This window comes from Squalius cephalus, assembly GCF_949319135.1.
Source record: "Squalius cephalus genome assembly, chromosome: 22".
NCBI lineage: Eukaryota > Metazoa > Chordata > Actinopteri > Cypriniformes > Leuciscidae > Squalius > Squalius cephalus.
Genome location: NC_137143.1, coordinates 24,012,622 through 24,020,516, shown reverse-complemented (window position 1 = coordinate 24,020,516; position 7,895 = coordinate 24,012,622). Strand labels below are relative to the sequence as shown.

The following is a 7,895-nucleotide window of genomic DNA, read 5'->3' as shown; positions in this document are numbered from 1 at the left end:
TGTAATTCATGGCACTTCACTTTGAACTTCCCCACTCGCTGCTTATATTCATGCTGTGCTGTAAAGCATCATTTGGGAAACTCTGAGGCGATGAGAAGGCAAAGATTACAAAGAGAGCTGATTTGCTTTTAATCGTTGTACGCATGTTCTTATCTCTTATTTTATTTTTTTGTAATACTTTATAAGAGCTTCCCTAATGTTCATAAATAAGACAAACAAACCTTATTTGAACATTATTTAATGCTTTGCAGATCATACAGTTTAAAATGTAAAACATTTGCATCAGTGTTATTTTAGTATTATTGATATACTATTATAGTTTTTTGTAAATATTTTGAACCAGATTTTATTTTTGTTTTCTTTTTAATTTGATTACTAGCTTGGTTAGATAGAGCTCATTAGCAATTCTCTCTGTCTCCAAATCAGCCGCGACAGAGAGATTGTTATAATTGTTCGAAGATGTTCCTTTTCATCTCTTGCTTTAACCTCCGCGTCTGTCTAAAACAAGGACCCCAGACATTTATGTACACTCTACACTCTCCCTATAGCCATTATCCAGGCACTAGCCTAATGACAGCCAGCCTATCTGAGTATGTCAACGTTCATCCACCGGTCTGAGATGCAGCTTGGCGTTAATAAGGAACCTCATCATTCGGCCCATTGTTAAAATGAACAAATAAGACAGTGTGTGGTCCTTAGGCTGATAGTTCTATCCTGGAAAGCTGCTGAACCCTCTGATAAGACAGACTGGAAGTCGGTGAAAAGCCCCAGAAGGGGTGACGTGAATAAACATGCCTCTGAATAAAGAACGCCACTTCCAGTCGCTTCAGCTGGAGAACACAACCCCGTATGAATGAATTACACTGCCAGTCGGAAACCATGTCGATGGATAGCATTAATGTTAATGGACTGCTCTTTATCAATATGAGATGTTTTGAAGAATTTAGCTTGTAATTACTTAGGAACCAAAAGAAAGTGTGTGTGCCTTGTCTAGCTGACACACGTAAATCCCTACACCTCTACAGGGGAAGGAGGATAGCCTCTAGCATTGTGGCTAATTGCCATCTTAGCTGAAACAGAATTATTCATAACCTATTAGTGTGGCAAGTTCAATGGGTAAAGGAGAGAAGAAGAAAAAAACATGACGAGCAAGAGAATAAAAATAAGTGAAAAAAAAGTTCATTAGTATAGGAAGCCTTGCGCAGATGGTGTTTTAATTTGCTAAAGGACGTCATAAATAAGAATGTCCATTTTAATTAATTTTTGCCTAGAAATTCAATAATTTGCTTTTTAAGCCTAGACTTCAAATTATTGGGGGTGATTCACAAGTCTAGGGTGACTCTACCATGAACTTCAACTTTAGGAATGGTTTATGTGAGTATTTAAGTCAAATTGAAGGCTGAATTTGAATGTACGAAATGAGACTGAAAGCGTGAAAGTGAACACTAATACGCTGATGATGAGAAAGTTACATCACATGCACTGTACGTGTAATGGCTACCATGCCGGAAACGCTGGTTGGAATCCCGCTCGGTGTAGTGCGAGTACATCCGGAGGGGTTACATTGGTGCGGTGACCCGGATGGGAGTGAGGTTTAGGAGGATGAGTGTAACGGAGGCCAGCTAGTAAGAGCTGTGCTGGTAAACCTCACTTCCCTGGCCTCAAGAGATGCATAGAGACTGATGCTAGAGGCTGTGGTGTTTAACGTCCATGTTAGCGAGCCCGCCTCCCATGCCGAAAACGCCCACTCGGAACAGTGCAAGTAGAACTGGATGGGTTACATTTGCAAACCCTGTACTATGAAAAACAAACTATACTTTAGCCTTAAGAATCAATAATAATTAATAATCAAAACATAATTTGAAGAATTAGTCCATGATCAATAGGAAATATACACTAATATGTTTGCTTTCAAGTAGTGTTACTACTTGCTTGTTTTAGTAGTTTGTTAGTCAGTCTTGAAAATGTGCTCTGTTCTCTCACTGCTTATGTTTGTCCTGTCATTCGCGGCTGTGGTGCCATCGATTGCCTTATCATCGACAAACAGAGATGTCCTCATCTCATTATAATGATGATGTTTGTACTCGCTCATTTCATAATAAGTCTGGTCCACATATCTCCAACTGCATTTGTCGACACATCTCAGGCTGACTATACTTCTAGCCACTTATTTATTTGAAATTGATGCATACAATTCCTTTCTTGTGGCTAAACATTGTGCTAAACTGCAGCACTTAAAGTAGCATGTAATACCAGAGGAGATGACCTAAGACAAACCTGTGAAGCAAGTCCGCTGAGCAAGTAATTAGTTCAATTAAATGCTATATTCAGTAAAAGCAGTCCCTCTGGCTGTAAAGGCTTAAAGTTGAAAAAAGCTCATCTGAATTAAGCCTAATTAATTTATTTTGTCCACTACCACCTTTTAACTGACATGAAGTTAATTTAATGAACCAAGAGTAATTGAGGAGAAGACAATGTAAACTAAGTCCGAACCAAAGTTCATGTTTTGATGCATTTTATACATTCGGTAAATTTTGGTTTGGTTTCACATTGCATTTTTGTGAGCGCACTAAAAATCTTACGTCCTATCATCATCATCTATGAGGGCTGCATCTTGACATTGATTGGTTTGTAAACGGACGTGCATCTGACGTCAGCATATAGTCAATTCGGCGGGTAACTTTGACAAGAATGAATGAACAGACGCATATCGTTGCCACTATACTGTTATTATTACGGCATTACTACCTGCAGCACCAACTATACTCGAGGCTAGTTCAAATTCGCCAAATGAACATCCTCGTTGTGCAAACATTTTATCATCGCCGGCAGGAAAGGAGGAGAAGACTGCAAACAATCCTGTGAGAACCACCGGAACTTCCTGTAAATGGTCTGAAAGTCTGAACCATACAGAAAATGCTTTCACACTAGAAACGAACCAAACCTTTGTTCAGTTTGATCCGGACCGAGACTACCTCTTTTCGTCTGACCAAATTTCATCTGTTTGTCCGGACCATGGTCCGGGGGAGGTTTCACACCTGTAATTTTGATTCGGATCAAACTGAAAAGTCCGAAAATCCAGACCAAACATGTAGGTGTGAAAGGGCCCTAAAAGGGTTACTAAAGTGTGCTTTAGGTTACATATTACAAAATTCATGTATTACTGGCTACATACAGTCCAAAATATAGATTGTATATAGATATAATATAATATTAATATGTATCTATATAATATTATATAGATACATGTTTTGGGGCAGACATGGCCTAATGGTTAGAGAGTCAGACTGGTAACCCGAAGATTGCAGGTTCAATTCTCAATACATGCAGGAAATGACTAAGGTGCCCTTGAGCAATCAGTAAAGTTAGTTTTATTTAATAAAGAAGTTTGCTAATGTTTTTTCTTAATCACGGAGCAGTAATTCATCGAATGATGAATGATGGAGAAGAATGAGCACACTTGCATTTTGGGAACAGTGATTTACAGGTTTAGCATAGTATGCTAAATTGTGGTGGCTTCTTTTGTAATCTAGCACTCTGGTCTGCAAAATGGAGATTGTGGAGTGCAGATTGTGTTCACGCAAAATTTCGGGGTGTGTTTGCACAGTGATCTGATTTACATAATTCCTTTAGTGAAGCGGGCATTAAAACATCACGGACAGAGCATAAAAACAAACAACACTATCAGTGACTGCGCAACTCATTCTTAGTGAATTCCCCCCTAGGGCACAAAAGTAATTAGTACTCTAGGATCATCCCATGCTAATTCAAATCTTTTGGTTACCAATAAAGATCTTTAACCAGCGGAACTTGCTTACACTACCCCTCCTGTTAGCAAACATGTCTGTAGAAAGGAAATTGCAATTACCAACTGATTTTGCTTTTCAGTTCAGTTTAGTAAAGACTGTAAAATATTCACAGCACTAAACCTGCTTAGACCATCTTGCCCGAAACATCTCTATATGTCGACTTTGTGTTCACATCACGCAAGCGTGCGAATATTTTGTTTTAACCTTTGAAAAGTGCAAGGAGGTAATTGAGAGGACATCCTTCATAAGAAGGAGGGCCCTATATGTATATACACACCCAAAAAAGAGAAAACGAGAGAGCTGGAGGCAAAGAGAAAGATGAGCCATGGGGGTGCTTGGGGAGCAGTTACTGCTTTATCCCATAAACGGGTATTCACTTCAATTGCGGCGCCCAACTTTAATCAAGCAGTGTGCATATATAGCCGTGCAGCTTTTATAAATGGAGGGATTAATGACACCTTGCTGCAGCACAAACATGAAGGAGTTTGGAGACTGTGTTTGGTGCGGGAGCAGATGCAGTGCAGGTGGGGAAGGTTGATGGATAGCCGTAGAGCGTTCATGAGAGTTTTTGTTTGTGTGTGCACAGTGATCCTAATATGTTTGGGCCCAGACCAAGAGTCCCAGGCCTTGTCCTGAGACCGTGGAAGCATGTCTGTGCCAAAAGGCCAGGTTATTGCTTTTGAGAACGTTGCATTCATCATATCCATCTCCACGCAGCAGATTGTATGCAAGGATAACGTGGAGTTTTAGTCTTCTGTCTTCATCTGTCTTCTGAGCAAAACTCATTATTCTAAATCCATGTGCTTCAATCCCCATTTCCTTGTAAGGCCGTCCGGGCTTTCCGGCTGGATCCTACTTGTTGTTTTGTACTTCTTTTTCATTATAAAATCAGTATGAAATAAAGTATCATTTTAGACATGATGTCTGACCTGCTGCCATTAGTTCTTTGATGGTGAATGGATCATTTTGGTAGTTGTTTTGCCAAACAGCTTAGCAGGAGTCTCATTGAAAAGAAAGACAGATGGTTTTGTAAAACGGATGACGGATTAAATCTGTCTGAGGGAGAACACAAAAAAAGGAGTGATAATCGTAGTGGAAAAAAACACAACCATCAACTTCTCGAAGGATTTCCAAACTAAATATGTTGTGGTCTGTTCTTGTCTCCTTTCAAGTTTGAGGTCTTCAGAGAACCATACTTGGTGTCTTGTCAGATCGAAGCCTCTGAAATAGTGAAGAGGTGAGCTTTAATAATTTGTGTTTTTGCTACACTTTGCCCTGTCACCTCTCTGAGTCCACATAGAACATTTGGCTTTTGTGTTGCTGAGAGAGAAAGCATGAGGAGAACTGAGAGGTATAATCATCAGCTGCGACCCTGAGGTCACATCATGAGGGTCCTCGCACCTCTGAATAGACAGTCAATATGTCTTCACTTTGCAAGTAGTTGATGTTTTTGAACGGATTATGTTGCAGACTTCAGCAATAATTTTAGTATCCCTTGATTATTGGCTAGTAGATTAGTTTCTGCAGTAGTTGTTTGCCAGAAACAAAGATTAAATGAAAAAAAGGAATAAAATAAGAAAGCATTCTAGAATATAAAGTGACTGGATATGTTGTTATCCTATTTTAAATACGGTTTATTTATTTACATTATTTGTTTCGGCCGACATTGGATATTTAATTGTTTAAATACTGTATGCTAATTTCCACATTTTTATCTATACCGTCATATAGGCACTGTTTACACCATTTTTGTCAATCCAATCACAAGTGGACGACTTTGACACTGTAAACAGATTGATTTCATAGTGTAGATGCTCATGTGTTCGAATGCGTTCAAACAACCACAAAAGACCTCCTACTCTCCGTATGCTGACCTAATCCATAAACAAAATGGGAAGCATGCCAGCCATACGGGATTTAAACTTTGCAAAGCTGAAGACCTAAGTTTGGTTTAGTTAATAACTAAACCAAACTTAGGTCTTCAGCTTTAAGACAAAAAAAACATACCAAACACAATGTTCTCTCACCATTCCTGATTTCTGACATGCACTCAGTGTTCAGCGTGGTCGTGCTGCTATCAGAGTGGAAACGAAAACTGCTGATCTCTGTTTGTTTTTCCATCATCTCCTTTCACATTCATATGTAAACTGTCAAGCTTACTTCATCCATTAGATTGAAAGATCTGATCCGCCATATAGACCCTCCCCTCGAAGAAATCAGGACAGATGTGGTTGAAAGTGGACAAAAGAGGGAATGTGTCTCCCTTGTCTACTTGTGATTTGATCGACCAAAACGCATCTTAATTCCAGGTGTAAAAAGAGTCTTTATATGGTCACTTAAAGTAAATGAATATGGTTTCCCTATATTTTTTCATCATTTATCTGTATTAGTCAATAGTGGATATTTAGTTGTTTAAATATGCTAATTTCTTATTTTTATGTTTAGATATTGTTACGACCCCCGAGATAGTCTGGGGTACAGGGGTCTAACATTTAAAATTGATATTTAAAAAGAAATGCATATTATTGGTGTGCTGTACAAAGAACCACAAGTCCAGCTAAATACCGTGCAATAAGCGGATACATTTATTCAGTACAAAAAGGTTATATAGGTAAGAGTGAAACAAAAACACCCACAAAGAATCTAAATATATGTACAGTGGTTATTTACATTATTTTGTTGGATTAACAATACTACAAGGAGGAAGAGGGGACACGAGCGGCGCCAAAGAAAAGAAAACAACAAAACCAAACGAAGTCTAACTTTTAAATAACCTCTAAACCTAACTAAGAAAAATTAAGAAAGAAAAGAAAAATTCTTCAGCGTCCGTGATGCCCTAACTGATCTTCACTGACTACTCCAAAACCAGAAGTACATGGGGTGGCACTCACCCCTAACCTAATGTACTAACACAAATCAGTGCAGTGTGTCATTCTTACCTGTCCGCCTCTTCCAGGCCTAGTAACATACAGTGTGAACACTGTACAAACTGTTACATACAAAGGGGAAGAAACGAATACAAGAATGGCTTTAAACATACACTCAAGTCAAGCAACACAAACAAAAGGGTTTACAACAATAAACAGCAGGATAATTTGGGCAAATAGCAGACATCGACAAAAAGCAGCGTGTCAAGAGAGAGATCTGGCATGCTCTTTTATCCGTTTCTCTCTTTCCCATTTGCGCTAGATAGGTTGGATGACGTCAGCGGCTGATGAAGATTGGACCAAACTACTGGACCAATCACGGGTACCTAAGAAAGTGAAAGTAAACAAGAAAAGCGGGGCGAGAAACAAAGAAAACACGCACACAACACAAGGACGTAACAGATTCCACTATTAAATGTAATCTTTAGCAAATCTCAAAATGAGCATACATTTTTCATACACTGTAAAAAAAAATATTTTCATGATTTGTTATCACGGCATTTTGTTATTTTGTAAAATCAACTTATATCATTTGTATGGTTCAGATAAGATAATATTTTGAGTTTCTGTTGATTAAACCAATCTCCTTAATTGTATTAACTTTTTTTTTATTTCAATGAACTTAAAATGTTAATGCAACCAGGTTACTTTAAGTTAAACCAACAATATATTGTTTTGCAGTGTACTGAACATTATAATAGTGTGATGTTTAAATTCAAGATTAAAATTTTAGTTATTATCATTTATTTTGAGAAATTAGCATCATAAAAAAAATCAATCTTGAGCATTTTTTTTTTGGATGTAAGGACCATATTAACACCGTTTCTTACCATCTGTTACATATAAATCCGATTTTTTTTTTTTTAAACTACCCGGGCAAGCTAAATTTGACAGCTACATGTTGTAGCACCGCCTACAGTGCTGTTTCATTGGACCAAAATCCAGCTCCACATAATTGTAAATTGCACACAAAGTGACTACGTTTACAAGCTGTCAATATTCGGGTTATGGTCGGGTTAAGGTCACTATTTGGGTTTCTGAAACATTCGGAATAACCCGTTTACATGCGTGAGCAGAGAGAGTTACTCCTGTATACATGGAATTTGTAATCAATTGGCAATTTCCCCGATGTAAACGGCGACGCACGGTTAGCGTCTGG

The 7,895-nt window shown here is 38.3% G+C and overlaps 1 protein-coding gene across 2 annotated transcripts in view; it reads left to right on the top strand.

Moving 5' to 3' along the window:
• Nucleotides 1–7,895, top strand: part of igsf21a (immunoglobin superfamily, member 21a) — a 234,420-nt gene that overhangs the window by 166,040 nt on the left and 60,485 nt on the right. The window lies entirely within an intron of this gene.